The sequence below is a fragment of the Octopus bimaculoides genome, chromosome 3 (assembly GCF_001194135.2).
Source record: "Octopus bimaculoides isolate UCB-OBI-ISO-001 chromosome 3, ASM119413v2, whole genome shotgun sequence".
NCBI classification, from domain to species: Eukaryota; Metazoa; Mollusca; class Cephalopoda; order Octopoda; family Octopodidae; genus Octopus; species Octopus bimaculoides.
The window spans coordinates 3,630,737-3,643,236 of record NC_068983.1 but is presented as its reverse complement, the minus strand read 5'-3'; the positions used below and the strand labels follow the sequence as shown (position 1 = coordinate 3,643,236).

General features: G+C 40.8%; 2 protein-coding genes across 2 annotated transcripts in view; both read right to left on the bottom strand.

The window, feature by feature from the left end:
• Positions 1 to 1,513, bottom strand: part of LOC106875517 (uncharacterized) — a 3,335-nt gene extending 1,822 nt beyond the window's left edge. The window contains exon 1 of the mRNA XM_014923701.2: positions 1 to 1,513. This exon is cut by the window's left edge and continues 1,822 nt beyond it. The gene's annotated coding sequence lies outside the window, so the exon portion shown is untranslated.
• LOC106883744 (zinc finger protein Pegasus) overlaps positions 1 to 12,500 on the bottom strand; it is a 103,549-nt gene that overhangs the window by 54,594 nt on the left and 36,455 nt on the right. The gene's annotated exons all lie outside the window — the stretch shown is intronic.

The following is a 12,500-nucleotide window of genomic DNA, read 5'->3' as shown; positions in this document are numbered from 1 at the left end:
ATGATAAAGTCTGTATTATCATACTCAGTGATAATTCTTATCCGATGTATTAATATTCCAATGTTTAAACGTTTTTTGAATAATATTTTAGTCCTTTTTTCCCCGCCAAGAATTCTTTCTCTTTTCTTTTTCCTCAGAGACTTTTCCAATTTGCGTAGACTTTGTTCTTCCTCTGTTTTTCAACACTTGTTATTTTTGACCGAATTCCAAAGAAATGGAATCGCAAATGCAATCGCTCAAACACTTCCAATGCCGAAAATGGTAGGTGCCAGCTACAACAGTAATTACCAGGAGGAGGCTGGCACCGCTCTTGGAAAAATACAATAGCGAATTACAGATACAAGGCTGGTACAACTTATTAAATGCTAGATGCAATTAGGTGTGTACAAATGTGTGTGTATACGTGTGGGCATATATGTATGTATGTGCGTGTGCGATTGTGTATATTTCTGTTTGTACTCGTGTGTGTATGTAATTGTATATGTGTAGGTATGTGTGTATATATATATATATATATGTATTATGCGTGTATGTATATATATATATATATATATATATATATATATATATATATATATATAGGCGTGTGTGTATGTGCTTCTATGTATGTGTGTGTGTGTATATGTATTTATGTGTGTACGTGTATGTGTTTATATGTGTATATGTATGAATGTGTGTGTGTATGCGTGTGTGTGTGTGTAACAGGAAGTTTGTCTAATCCATAAGCATCAGTGACAAGTCGTATTGATGCAGTCGTCGATAGAGTCTGGCACCAGCTCAGATTCCCTCCTTTGTTATCCAAACCAACGCTTCTTTTCTCTTGGAATGACTTCCATTCAATAAATTCTTCCCAGCCTTCCTCTTCTGGCGGCAGTGGCAGAAGAGGTGGAATGGTAAATCGAAACAACGAGAACAAAACAATACAAAACAAGAGCAGTAACTATCACAACAACAGCAGCAGTATGAGCTAACTAGAGAGTCTGTCTGTGGTTACTCGATTAGCTAAAAATAGTAGCCAGTTCACATCTTTCTCAAATACATCTTACTACGTTAAAAAAAAAGGAAAAAAAGAAAACAGAGCAGGACACATTATGTAATGCAACGTTAAATGCGTCTCAGAAAAGGTGGTCACGGTTGGATTCGATGATAGGTGTACCGATTCAGGGCTGACCTCGATCTTTAACAGCAACAACAGCAATGAACTGAAGAGGGGTAAATGAAGAGCGATTTTCTCACACAGCTGTTTATAGTCTCCCAGGGGTGGGGCTGTGTTCCAAATAAACGGGTGGAATACTATTTACTGTCTGTCCCTTGAGGGTGGCTGAGTTTCAGTTTTATGAATACAACAGTGTTTATAATAGATGAGGGTGGCTGTTTTAAATAGAGGCCTAGCGGGGTGGTGCATAAGGAGGTAGTGGTATCTACAGTCTCTCAAGAGTGGTGTATTTTATATATAAACATCTAATCCGGGTGGCTGTTTTAGATATAGATATGTAGTAATGTTTACAATACATTCTGGTAGCTCTCTCTCTCTTATTTCAAATATCATCATCCAATCCGGGTGGCTGTTTCAAATATCGGGGTGAAATAAAGTTTGCAATAAATACATCGTGTTTCAAAAACACAACTCTAGTAATGTTTAACAATACATGAGGATAGCTGCTATTTCAAACATAAAGGATTCATCCGGGTAACTGATTCGGTGGGGGGGAGATGTAGTGGCACCTGTCTTTAAAATTGAAATATCTAGCTGTACTCCATGACGACGACAATGATGATGATGATGATGATGATGATGATGATGATGATATTATAGTTGTTGTTGTTGTTGTTGTTTCTGTTGCTGCCGTTTCTGCTACTGAATCAAGGTGGTTGTTGTCTTTGATGTTGGTGGTGTTTTTGTTGTCGTTGTTGCTGTTGTTGTGTTTGCAACTATTCACAATCTCGAGACAGAGGGTTAGGGGTCTTGTGCGGTGTAGCGGGGTGGGACGTGGCGTGCTGCTGTAATTGATCACAGTAGCAGAAACAGCAACATCATCGTCACCACCACCACCTCAGACTTTAGAATTGGTTTGAATTCTTATAACAGCGTGGAATTGGTTAAAGACGGCTAGGGGCCCAGTTAAATGTCTTAAACCTTGCAATAGATTAAGTTTACCATTCAGCGGTAGATACAATCCACATCACCGATCCACAACGACTTCTTCCACTTTGACTGATAAGGTTTCGGTTGAGCTGCAATTATGCTAGAATCTGTTGTCAAAGCTAATCTGGAACCCGAAATCCCGTTATTACAAAGTTAACGTCATTATCACACAACTACACTGTTGCCATCTTGAAAACTTACAATCATGTATCTGTATTTCAAATATTGTGAGGGACACACATCTGTTCTGCATACCTGAAACCCAACCCTGGTCAAGCAAGTCTAAGATCAACGACATTCCAATTCTGACCATCTCCTCTATTTTTCTTTGTCTTTCGCTTTTCAATGTGTTAGGGTGCTGTTTTTTTTTTTTAGGACGATATCTACTATTCGTGCATACAAACATACGCATACATATTTATAAAACTTCACATTTATATACCCACACACTCACACGCAACTTGAACCAACTAGCACCTGAACCTGTGGGTCCCCAAGCAAGTGCTTGATGTGTCCCTAACTGGAAACTGTACTGATGTCGAAATGTCGCCCAAGATTGCAATCAACTGGGTGAAACTTTTGTCTTTTTGATGAAGACATGAAAACCTAATCATTGCCGGATGGTTAAAACGTGAACCTCAGTCTCACAACGCAGCATTTTGAGCAACTCCCATTTACCATAATAACTTTTGCGGGTAGATGGAAACTGTGTAGAAGACCATCGAATGGATTGTACTTGTAATTCAAAGGCTGGTACGTATCTCATTGAGTATTACGTCAAGCGTATACATGCCTGTGGGATACTCGGCCGCTTACGTTAACTTAAGAAGATATCTCAGTCAATTAAACAATGGACAGCTCATCGTTGAAACAGACGGATGATCCATCATTAATAGTTTTGATAAGACAGGAAAATGTCCAGAGTTGTCCCTGCACTGCTCAGCTCATTTCTTGAGTAGCGTCAGTCATAAAGATAATGGTGTTTTCCCTTCAAGTATATGAGTTACTTCAGTTAATAATTCTTGATTTATTTTATTCTATACGCTAGTATCCGCTTTACTGCTTGATCTACGCGCGGCAGGCCTTTTTATGTAGTATCCATTAGTTATTCATCATTGTTAGCTTATATAAATGTAACATAAGCTCCAGAACAATAGAGTTTAACTTAGCGAACTTACGTGTGGTCTCAGGTTGGTTTGTGTGCAAGAGAGAGAGAGAGAGAGAGAGGGGGAGGAAGTGACAGAAAAGGTGTGTGTCCATCGATGAGTTTGTTGATACGGATAATTGTTAACCAATAGATTATTACCTTTGTTGTTGAATAACAAGGAAATTCACAATGTGAACAATAAAACGACCAGATGATACTCAACCACGTGTGTATCAGTGTATGTGCATGTGCGTGTGTGTATGTATGAGTGTTTGTTTGTGCATTGTCAGGAAGATGATGGAGGGATTGATTGATTGCATCACATACGCACACACGCACAGAGTGAAGGACGTAATACTTTACACTTGAAAGTGAATATTCTGTTACAGGCTTGGCCAACTCGAATTACATTGCGGCACATTTTAATTATAGAAAGTTTTTTGAGGGCCACTTGTACACGGACAGAATTGAAAGCATTTTTCTTCCTCGTGCTTATTATTACAATAATGACTGAATGACCGTTAATTCAACATGAAACATTATATATAATTATAACTTCATTAAGCTATACGTAAACAAATTAGTGGACATGAGAATACATTTATCAAAGGTTTATTACTTTACGTACACCCGGGCTTAGGTCGCCAATCATTTCTGTTTTGTTCATTCAGATTCGTTTCACGCTTACAGTTGACATTCTTTTGTTTGGATCTTTTTGGTTTGACGGGCAACATTTTTCATTAATGTTTTATGTAGTATTTTTGGTACCGAAAAACTTTCAAACTTCGTATACTTGTATATTTTGTATTATAGAACAGGTAAAAATTTTTGTATTCGAAGTTATTTCATGTAAAAAGTTGGATTTCGGAAAAAGACGTTTCATATGACACATTCTACCAATATCCCAAGTTTGAAAGTGTTTCGTTAAGAAAACAAGTGTTGCCCGTCAAACCAAAAAGATCCTTTTGTTTTTCTTCTCCGACTGGAAGTTCCTTTTGTTTTCCTGTTGACCAACTTCCAAGCTAAGCCCGCAGCGAAGTTTCTGTTTATGGTTTGTCTGTCACGAATCCTGCCCTACAGTAGTATCTTTTTTACTTTTCATACACTTTTGATAAAATTTTTTAAATGTTTGTTTAAATCAGGGGTCATCAAATTTTTTCAACCATTGACTTCCTTTGGCCATTTCTCCCTCCGCATCGTCCACCCTCCTCGTTTAAATTATCGTAATACCCTACCGTACCATATCTTAAATGCGTATCTTTTTTGGGGTAGTTGTTGCTTAATAGATTGTTACTTAGCTTGATCATTTCTTCGTGGTGGGTATCACGATCGCTAAAACATTGAGCAAAGAATATAAGTAGCCATCGTGATACCCACCACGAAGAAATGATCAAGTTAAGTAACAATCTATTAAGCAACAGCTACCCCAGAAGCATACTATCCACTCCAATTATGAAGAAAAGAGAGGATGAAACCAATAAACTGTCCACAGTCTGTCTATCCTATGTGAAAGACCTCTTCGAAAAGATACAAAAGATATGCGGCCCATATGACATCAGGGCAGTATTCAAGAGTAATACAACACTTCGCAAATACCTCCTTCGAGTAAAACCAAACCACCAATAGAAGAGAATATGACCAAAGACTGCGTGTACTCCATCCCATGCAGCTGTGGTAGGTTATACAAAGGCGAAACATGTCGCCCCCTCAAAATAAGGGAAGACACGAGGAGATATTGATAAATTGGGTATAGCTGATGATGTATGGAAAAACCGAAACCACCTCTCCCTGTGGGATGAAGTTAGAATAATAGACAGAGAACACAACTGGAAAATACGAAAACTAAAAGAAGCAGCGCATATGCTAGGGCAGTTTAAGCCCGGGTAATCCTATTGTAACAGAAACATGTTCGCTCTTTACCTTTAGCTATCCACATTGTGCCTCTTTGCTTTTGGACAGGGCTGGCCCTAAGGTTGCTGGCGCCCCAGGCAAGTTGAATGTCGGCGTGTACAAGCTGACTGTCATGGAAATTTCCTTGCCTTTGTCACACTCTCCTTGGTGCCCCCTGGCACATGGCGCCCCGGGCGACTGCCCAAGTTGCCAGTACTTTGAGCTGGTCCTGCTTTTGGATACCCACTTTGGCCCATCACATGATGGTCAAGTCCATTTAGCGTTACACGGACTGTCCACCCCTTAACATAATAGACTAGCCAAGCATCCCAACATCAGCTATTGAAGGGACCCTGCTTTTCAGCTCATTCCTTAGGGAAGGTGAGTTTGCTGTGACCGAGTTTTGATCTCCGACATGAAAGCAGTTTATATCATTTTGTAGTTTCAGCAAAGGAGAGATTTGTAATCAGAATCTTTGATGCCATGCTTTGCATTTTTCCCAATATTCATCTTCAACAAGCATTTTGGAACCATGTCATGTTTTTAGCAGATTTCTACTTGTGATGCCGGTTGTGTGTTCCATCTTAGTATCGGAAATAAATGTTGCAGTGCAACCGAGTTGAACCGATGTTATTCATCCTGGCTCATGTTAACCAGAAGACATTATCTTACCGAGGTTTAAGCCCCGTTGCATTCATTTAGCTACCTCACTAAACTATAATCATAGACGTTCCAGCACTGACCATCCCATTCAAGCATAGCCTGTCTAGGATTTTATTCTTTTCTACTCTGAGCACAAGACCCGACATTTTTGGGGAGAGTAATGCAACTGGTACTTAATTTATTGACCCCAAAAGGATGAAAGGCAAAGTCGACCTCAGCGGAATTTGAACTCAGAACGTAAAGAAAGACGAAATACCGCTAAGCATTTCGCCCGGCGTGCTAACGATTCTGCCAGCTCACGGCCTTTCTATCTAGGACTATATTAACTAATGTGTCCATCTTTTTCTGCTGCAATTTAATCCTAAATCAAACCTCATGAAATTAATATATGGTCGTTTGATATTTTAACATGTATAAGGAACCCTTTTTTGTCAAATATTAGAATTAAAAAATATGGGAGTTTCTTATAGATGGATACTATCATAATCCCTTACAAAACTTTTTTCCAAATTAGGGGGTTAAAATACAGTAGTTTATTTAGGGGCACAGTATCCAATGTGTCGTTCCTTTTTTAAGACAGTTAAATGAGATTTGGCTGCTATTTTTAGCCTGTTCAGTTTCTCACTTTGCAGGTCTATTACAATGTTCAGGATTTAAGCCGCAGTTTTATGATGCTGAACAGATTAATCGATAAAGACAATACTTATTGACATGTGTTGATGGATTAATTAGTTTTAGTGGAGAAGCGGATCAGCGGTGATGATTGATCGCTACATCGCTTATATAATCCTCTCCGCTGTGTGTGTGTGTGTGTGTGTGTATGTGTGTGTGTTTGCGTGTGTGTGTATTGTATGTATGTATGTGTGTGTATGTGTGCGCAAGAGAAAGAGAGAGAGAGAGAGAGAGAGAGAGAGAGAGAGAGAGAGAGAGAGAGAGTGCGTATGTGTTCTCTTTTACTTTTGATTATTCAAATTCTTCCTCTGAGGAAGGAACCGGTTTCTAACAAAGACACAAAGCTCCATCGTTGGAATGTGAATAACAAAATCAATGTCACATTTTAAACTTGAGGAAAGTCTTACATATTTCGACTGTTCCACTTACAGATTGTATTTGCAATGTGTGAGTTGGCAGATTTCTTTTTCTGAAAACCCTAGTTTAGTCAGACTGTCACACAGGCATTTACTCAGGAAGCCAAAATCACCAATTATTGTCGATATAAATACGACCAATAATAATTGGTGTGATTAGTTTTCTATAAACAACTGGTTTATACCAATTAGTATTTGTATAAAGCAGTTGTTCATAGTTATCCTCCTCCTTCTCTCTCATTGTATGTATGTCATTAAGTTTATTTCAAAATTTCTTGCCAATGGAGAAAGAACCGGTTTCTAACCTAGATTCTATGGCTCCTTCATTGGAATTCCAACATCAACAACAGGGTGTGTATGTATGTATGTATGTATGTATGTATGGTCATTATTCAGTTTATTTCAAGATTTCTTGCCAATAAAGAAAGAACCGGTTTCTAACCTAGATCTAAGATTTTTTCATTGGGATTTCAACATCAACAACAGGGTATTTTTGTATGTATGTATGTATGTATGTATGTATGTATGTATGTATGTATGTATGTATGTATGTGCGTATGTATGTATGTATGTATGTATGTATGTATATGCAGATGTGTATGTTTTATGTTTGTGTTCTCATGCATATAGTTGCATGATATTGATGTAGTATGTCTGGTAGCGGCTGTCCTGTTGGACCTAGAAAATAAAATATCTGTTCTGCAAGTCACCAAACTACATAAACAAAACTGGTGGGAGCCAAGGACTGAAAATCGTAATCCAGGCAACTCAACAGGACCTGGAAGACATACTGGACCTGATGAAACACTACGCGTCATGGTGGAGGGACTAGACCCAGATGCTATAAATGTGAGCTGAAGGGACACATCAGGGCTACATGCCCACAGGAATCATCAGTAATGGATCCCCCTCCACCTAACTATCATACACAGCCTGTAGCCTCAACCACGAATGGCCAAACCAAGGTCATGCCTCACAAACTCGAGACCACAAAAAGCACAACAGGCTCGTCCCCAGTAGCAAAGACCAACGACCCTACCAAAGGAGGGAAGAGAACGACAAACCAAAATCCCACCAGTGACATCACAGCCAAGGTCACACAAATTACCACAGAAGACCACACCACGGACGCGACTGGCCCTGAATGGAGCGAAGTCGCTACGGAAAAGCGAATCCCCCCACTTCCCCAACAACCCTCCACACCACTGACGCACATCCCCTTGCATGCACACCCCACATGCTAACACACGAATCCCAAACATCAACACCATTATCTCCAACACTGTCATCAACCTCACAACCAGCAATACCAACAACATAGCACTAGTTGAACGCATGCGCAAGAATCCCCTCATCACCTCATTCAAAACTCCCACCTCACACCCCCAAATACCCAACCATATCCACATCCACATCCACATAAACAATTATTTATACATTGAATTAAAAGAGAAATTTCCTGACGATGCTGGACCCCTTCAGCTGGCTTTCACAAAACATCTGTACCTTAATTTAATGAAGGATGCGCCAAAAGGGAGGTTTTTACTTACACACCTCCCAGAGGATTAAAAGTAAGTAAATTTTTCTTGCCTCTCCTCTCATCGTCTTGCTCAAGCTTGGCAGCGTGAATATGCATGGCCTGGGATCATATTGGAAGCAAGCACACTTGCTAACCGATCTCAGGTCATGGAACTTATATGTGATATTCACCAGCGAATCCAGACTGATCTTCCTTGGTACGTTGCGCACTTCAGTATTAGTAGGGGACTTTAACACAATCCTAGATGAACGTGCGGATTGTGTTGGCTCGAATACAGATAGAAAAGGGAACCCATACCTCGCTTCCAGCTGGTCGACAGGTTTAGAATGGATTACCTGTATGTTCCAATGTGGACATGGACCAACAGCATTGGGTCTTCCAGGTCTTACTTAGAGTTTTATTAGGTTAGCAGAGAGAATTAATGTTAGTTGTCCGCTATTTCACATCATCAGCTATACGGATCACAAATTTGTGATCTGTACGCTTGACTTAGATAGATTTGTATCGGGGGCAAATCGTCGGGTCTGGATGGTCTGCCCTATGAATTCTTTAACAGTATGCCAGACTTCTTTGGGAGCCTACTGGCAAACATATGCGCCAACTGGCAGCAGAACAGGAATATTCTTAGCTTTGTGAGCTAGGGGCCGTGGTGCTGCTAAGGAAGGGCCCAAACAAGGGGGACGTAATTGATAACTTTAGGCCCATCACTTTGCTCAATGCAGAGCTGAAGATTTTGGCCAAGGTGCTAGCTAAGAGGTTGGCGCTTGTGGTCGATACACTGGATGGAGATGCACAAACCTGCACCATCCACGACCACCTTCACCTCATGTGCTACACCATAATCCTGGCACGGGGAGGGCGTTGATCCATTCGGTAGAGTTGACCATGACTATCTAGTGGCAGTTCTTGAGGCTGCCGGATTTGGCCCGAGCTTCCGCGGCTGGATCATCGCCTTATATAGCAACATTTAGTCGGTAGTTCGGGTGAAGGGTCATCAGTCAAAGCCCTTCTGCATAATGCACTCGGTCCGCCAAGGATGACCCCCTCTCCTCTATACTGTACGTTCTGGCCCTTGAGCCATTACTGCAGAAAATGGAGGCTTTGAGAGGCATTCCGCATGATCTAAGGGGTGGGAGGACAGTGTTGGCGTATGCAGAAATCACCGTCATCGTATCCTTTGACAAACACCTGCATCTAGTAGGTGGTGCCATAAGGGATTACAAAGCGGTGACAGGAGCAAAAATAAACCGTGATAAGTCAGTCGGCCTGCAGCTCGGCACCTGGATAGGCAGGACGATGCTGCCCAACACCGTCGTGGGACGGTGGACGGACGGCCCTGTGAAATTGCTCGGGGTCTGGTTCGGGCCAGACCTCCAGATAGAGAGAAACTGGAATGAGGTAACGAGCAGGGTAGCCAATCTCACCCAGAAATGGGCTGAGAGGAAACTATCCCTGAAAGGACAGGTGGAGATGGCGAATGTGTATATCACATCCGTCATCATTTACCACCGAACTGTCTTGACTTGTCCAGATTCATGTCAGGTCAAGTTGGAGCGCTTGCTCTTCCACTTTTTGTGGAAGGGCCGGAGCCTGCTGGCCAGAGTCCATCATTAAGATTATTCTGCCTCCTTCCTTCAATAAGGAAAGGCAGGCAACTTTTCTCTCTGGTGGTTATAGCAAAAGAAGTCATGTGCATTATTTACATTTGACGGATATTTGTCCTCATCTTGTTTGTTGTTAACACAACGTTTCGGCTGATATATCCTGCAGCCTTCATCAGGTGTCTTGGGGAAATTTCCAACCTGGGTTCTCATTCCTAAGGGAACATTGAAAAATACCTTAGGAATGACAACCCAGGTTCGAAATTTCCCCAAGACACCTGATGAAGGCTGGAGGGTACATCAGCCGAAACGCTGTGTTAGCAACAAACAAGATGAGGACAAATATCCGTCAAATGTAAATAATGTGAATAATGTACATAATAATTCCTCGTCTCTTAAATATAGAGAAGTCATGTGGTTGACGCGTGTGAAAGGAATAAGGACGGGCAACTTTCTTTCCGGCATTGGTTTAACCCAATATTATATTCATCATTTAAAACGAAATCTAAAGCTGGAGAGAGAGTTACTGCCGTCGCGTGTTTGTAGCCAGAAAGATGCAAGTGGCATCCATCGTGAGTGTGACCAGCTTGAGCGCAAACCTCCTGAGTCTCCTTTGCAAGAACAGTGTTGGAGCGTAGCTTGTGGTCTCCACACCCTGCGCTACATTTTCTTTCCCCATTCCATTATATTCATTATATTTGACAATTTTTAATCATTAACATACTTATCTGTTTCACTTTTTTATATTCATTTCAACATTTCGCCTTGACGTCACAACCACTCCTTGTCTGTCCTGTATTGTCCCTGTGTGAAAAATAAGAATTAAATTTCTTTTCTTTCTTTTGTCATAAATAAGTAATTGTGTGTGTGTGTGTATGTGTGTGTGTGTGTATGTGTGTGTGTGTGTGTATACATACATACTTATACACACACACACATATAATTAAGATTCTATTGAGGTACCTTCCTAGGTCAGTATAATCCGCACACCCAAACAATATTAATTGCATATTGAATATCAAGACTCCATGCACGGGTGTTTGTACCTAATATTCCTGCCGTGTGGGCACACAACGCAACCCAGCTAAGTGAAGATATCTGCTCTTGGTAATTCAAACATGTAATTTTATAAAGGTACTTTCTATAGTATTTCCGAAGTGCAGATTCCAAGATAAGTGAACAGAATATAAATGTGTAACAAAGATGTACAGGTTTCAATTCAATGAATTGACACCTGTACATCTTTGTTACACATTTATATGTGTGTGTGTGTAGCGTAGACTCAGGCGAAATTCCTCTCTCCCATTTATTATATATAGGTGCATTCGAATGTAGCAGGGAACACCTAGTCTTTGACCACTATTTGGATCCCGTTGTGTCCACTACTCTGATTGGTTAGTATTGGTGCAATTTCTCTTACTCGGTTGTGCCAACTTGCCGCGTATAACTAGTCGGAGGCTCTAAATAGGATCACATGGGACAGCCTGTTTACTGTCCTGTTTTTGCCTACAGCTCCTTATAAAAACTCAGCTTTTCCTTGTTGCGGTGTCTTTGGTTCCAGACCTTTTGGGGTCTAGCCACTGACCACAAAGACACATCCAGTTCCAGCGACAATACCAGACGACAACACCATCACAACAGCTAAGTTGAGACTTACCAGCTTCGTTCAATAACATGGTGGCAACCTCCCTCTTCGCCGCCATCATCATGTCCTTCTTAACATCGTCAACATCCTCTCTCTACGTGCACTGCTCAGCAGGCAATTCACCCAGGTTCCAGCACTTCACTGTTTGTGAATTACTTCACCATGGACCAACGGCGAATATATAACCTGCAAGAACTCCTGTATGAAGCGACACAGGCAGCAGTATCACAGCCACGACTTCACGTACGACATGTACCTCTAACCGGTTCAGCATCAAGGCCATGACTTCTTGACACAGTATTTCAACTACTGTGTAAGACTGACTGCGAACTGGTATTATCATTTTTCTTGTGTCTATGAACTTACTTCTCACTTCGATGGCTGTAGACTCTTTCACTGTCTCCTTCATTGCTATCCTTAAATGTTCTTAATACGTGCATACATCTATGCCTACGCACACACACACATTTTGTTCTCATGACGGCCTGTCAATTATTCTGTATACATGATGCACACACAGACACGCATGTTAATGTATCAATAAATGTTCTCTTAATCATTCTTACACGATTGTGTCTCTTTCCCACTTGGCATTTGTTCTATTCAATTCCTCTTTTATTGTAAGGTCTGTGTGGTGTGGTACAAAAGAGCCGTTCTCGTCACCTCACATCGCATGGTCCCTTACATACATACATACGTACATACGTACATACATATACATGCATACATACATATATATACATACACACATATATATATATATATATATATATATATATA